Source organism: Pongo pygmaeus, chromosome 5 (assembly GCF_028885625.2).
Source record: "Pongo pygmaeus isolate AG05252 chromosome 5, NHGRI_mPonPyg2-v2.0_pri, whole genome shotgun sequence".
Taxonomy (NCBI): domain Eukaryota; kingdom Metazoa; phylum Chordata; class Mammalia; order Primates; family Hominidae; genus Pongo; species Pongo pygmaeus.
The window spans coordinates 160474900-160479205 of NC_072378.2; positions in this window are offsets into that span (position 1 = coordinate 160474900).

A 4306-nucleotide genomic window follows, 5' to 3' on the forward strand; every position below is an offset into this window, starting at 1 on the left:
TGGTTTTCCTCAGGGGCCCTTTTTACAAAGACTCCCAGGGAAAGAGGGGAGAGGAAGGGAGGAAAATTAGTTGGGGTAAAGGTATTTTCCCAAATCATCAGAGCATGTGAGCCTCTTCAGGCAGACCCCAATCTCCCCCTGGGGATGGAGTGTGCTCCTCTCCTCTTCCTTCCTTCCCCACCCTGCCCTGGCACCCGGTGCCACCCCTGCCTCCTCCCCGTCTTTATTATGTTGGCCCAGGCTGCCTCACACCATGCTCGGTTTATTTTCTAATTATTTTCTCCTGCTGCAAACTTTAGCCAGCCCTGTAGACGTGATATCTGGTGATTCTGAGGGACTCAGAGAGGCATTTGTTTATTTTCTTATTTATATGAGCTATATTAGTTGGGAGTTCTCCTTTTGGAACTAGTGAGGTCTAGTTTGTCCACTGCGATGATCTCTGGGGCGGCGAACACCATCCCAGGCTCTCCTGCAGCAGGGAAGCAGCTCCCTGAGCCTCGCCCTGCCCCTCAGTGGAAGGGCTATCCTGGATTAGGGATGCCCGACTCTGGTCACTTCACATCCTCCTCACTGCTTCGCAAAGGCACTTGTGCCAGGTGAGAAGTCTCCTTTTGGGCAGACTCCTATGATTGAGGGGAGGCTGGGGAGGCCCTGGGGGCTGGAAGCAAAGCCTCCCACATGCTGAATTCTTATCTGCAGCTGTGCTGTGTTCAGGCCCTTCCCAGGGTGCATCTTGGAGGGCTACTTGCACTGTGTCTGGCAGGTTTGCTTCCTCGTTTTCATACCTGTATAGTTTCTGCCCTTTGTAGTACTCTCACTGTGCTCCCCCATGTGGACCTGACTAGCTGGAAGAAATAGAGCACGTCGGGGAGAAAATGTCATTTCTCTTTCAGATCTGATGTTTAAGAAATGTATGCTGAGTGTAAAGATTATTACTGGGGACAGACCCAACCAATTCTGGGGCAGGGTTGGCTAGCAGAAGCCTGGAGAAGATTCCCTGAGGCTGATGGGGATCCGATCAGCCTGGGAGAGTTCTGTTCTCAGGGTTTTATCTTGGGCTTTTATCTGGTCAATGAGGTCTGAAGCCTCTTTTGCAGCTCCAGAGGGCAGAGGGCAGACCAGTTCCACTCTGAGACTCTGTCAATCAAACAGATGGGTTAATCACTAGTCCCTCTGGTCAAGTTTGCAAGTCTAAATTTCTAGCATACCTGAAGTTGTTCTGCTCCTGAATGGTGAACCGAGACAATGTGTCCTAAGCCAGTTGCCTGCCATTCTGTGGACCTTTCATGTGTTTCCACTTCTTATTCCGGAACCGTCTTCTGTGATAGTGAGCACTCAGGCACTGACCATTCCTTCCATTGGTGCCGCCCAGCCCCCTGCCCTCCTGACTCTCCATCTTTCTAACACAGAGGGGAGTGCTGGGCTTTTGTGAGGCAGTTAATGGTTATCTCCACAGAATTAGGCTCGGCATCGAGGGCATAGAAGAGTTCCTTCCAGATAAGGAGCACATCTTAGGATGTGACTTGAATTCTCTAGACTTCCTTGGGTTTAGCGCTGAGTGAAGAGGCACGGAGAGGGTTTGGAGCTTTAGGGTAAAGCACTGATGGAAGAAAGGAATTCTGCCACTTACTGGGGTGCCTACGGGCTCTCCCACTTATGGTCTATGTAGGGATTCTACCACTGTACCCTACTTAAAGGGACCTACCACTTGTGTGTACTGCCACTTATGGGTCCACTGCATGGCCGTGGGCAAATAAGCTTCCTTCTTCCCTGCTCCCATAAGGCCCTCCACCAGGCCCCCTTCATTATGGTTCTCTGTTGTTTGATGGCAGAAAGAGGGATGTTGTTTCTCTAGGGAACTTTGGAAGGTGTGACTTGGAGGTGGATGCTAGAACTTCCGCCGGAAGTTGGAGCTCCAGACCCTCCTCTTCCCCAGGTTCAGTTGCTTTGTTACCCACTCTTGCTACACCTCCTTCCCCTCAAACTCAGCCCACCTCTGAAGGGGAGAATGATTACTCACAAAGACAAACCAAGCACAGAAATAGCCAACCTATTTGTGGCTTAAATGCAAGCAGTTTTATTTTTACAGTGAGTTGCTGTATTTTCTCTAAGGATAAATCATTATCTACCAAAAATGTGACTCCAGCTCCATCTGCGATAGTTCCTGCTTTGTTAGTGGTGCCAATTAGTCACAAAACAACTGGGGCCTTCCGCCACCCACTCAAGCTGGGGGCAAAGAGAGCCACCTCCCTACCTAGAAGCCATCGGGCCACCCTGGCTTCCTGGCGGCTTGCTCTTCATTCACCTTGGGACCATTGTCAATTTCCAAATTGGGCAGCTTGTTGTCCTCTGCCCGTGTGGACAGACTTCTGTTCTGTTAGGCACTGGAAAAAGCAAATTGGTAAGGCCCTCTGTTCTGTTGACTTACGTAATGACATTGGAGTCCTCCTTCTAGTTGGTCACTTTGCGCAGGGTTTCACAGCACCCATGGGGACAGGGTGAAATGTTCATAACATCTGGGCAGCGCCTGATCTGAGAAGCAGCGAATGTGGAGCAGAGAGGATCCCTCTGTCCCATCCCATCTCCTTCATTCCTCATTTCCTTCGGGATTAATTTCTCCCCTGCTGGGATTGGAATCTTCCTGGGCAGCCTGTTATTTTTCCCTAATCATGTTTTCTTCCGTGGGTCTGATCCTTTCCCACCAGGTGCTCCTTCTTTTCTGCCTTGCAGTCTGCTTTCGATGGTGCCTGTTTCCTTTTTAGTTTCTGACCATCCTCTGGGAAACTAAAGTTCTTCAGGAAGCTGAACTTCTCCTTCCTTGGAACATCAGAACCAGGTAATGAGAACACCTTTCCAACTTCAAGACCGAGTTCACCTGGTCTGTTGATTTGCTGCTCAGTACTGCCTACCCAGTAGATGCCTGCTGGCTTCAGGGGAAGCTCTCTTCTCTCCCCCTTCTTCTTCCCACTGGGAGGACCGAGTTGCTGGTCAGGCTTCCCACAAGAGTAGTTTGGCTCTGCCCTGGGACTATGGTCTTCCTGCTTACGAAAACAGTCGGAGGGGAACTTCATCTGTGGGTTCCTATGTCTGCTTTCCCACAGAGTCTGAAACTGCCTTCTTACCCCTTTTGATATAGTTGGTCCCCGGGGTCCCTTAATACTTTGGCACAATATCTATGAAGGAATCCCTTTAAACAAGAGAAAATGCTACCCTGAGTGAGGGGTGTGTCTTCAGGCTTGGGATCTCAGGCTTGGCTACCTGAGATACAAGAGATCCAGAATTCTCAGCCTTTGGGGCTTCACATTGGATTATTTGAAAAATGGGTAACATATTGACCATTTTTGGTTTTTAAAAGATAGAAAAACAAAAAACCTAACCAAACAACAACAACAAAAACAAAAAACCACAAAGAATGCAGAACAGGGATTGGGGAAAAGGAATTTACTTTCATGTTCCTGACTGCACGGGTGAGAGTCTGCATCTAACAGAAACAGCTGCTCCCAGGAGGAGTCCCCGGACCAGGCTGGGAAGCAGTCTGGGCATGGCCAATGGTGCAGACCCCTGCCTTCACCCCTGAACACACTCCTTGGCTTGCTTGCTTTTCATAGCATCCTATGGGTCTTATATACTACACTGAGCATGATACTCTCCGAAACTGGGTTGTGAGAAGGGAACAAATCCTTAACTATCTAGCCATGTGTCTCCCGTATGTCTCTCTGGGTCTATACATAGACTCATCTCATCATAACAAGGTTTTGAGTTAATATTATTAGCTCCATTTTACAGATGAGAAAACCAAGTCTTAGAGAGCTTGGCAGAGGTCACATAACTTATTAGAAGCTGAGCTGGGACTTTGAGCTGGTTCTGTCTTTCTACTACACATGTGGTTTTGCCCTTCCATGTGGCATTTCTCCATGTTGTCTTTCTCTTTAGCCCTGGCTGGCCTTAGTGGTTCAAGGTGGTCCACTGCCTTGCATTATCACCAGCTCACACCCCGCTCTGGATTGGCGTGAAGATTTTCACTTGAGTGTGTCACTGAATGATGCCATTGGAAGCTTCTGCTGATAAGCGTGGGACCATCTGCTTGGCACATCTCAAATATTTTCAGCAGTGGGAGAGCAGCTCTGATTCCTTCAGAGATGAGAGGCTGCAGCCATCCTTCGAGATGTTGGGACCAGAGACCCTGCAGGCTGGCTGGGCATTGATGCCCCAGATGTGAAGGGGCAGCCAACCTGTTGGCCACGTCTGACCCTTCCTGAGCAAATGACACCAGCGAGTCTGCGTCCCAGTTTTTCATTGCTTAGCT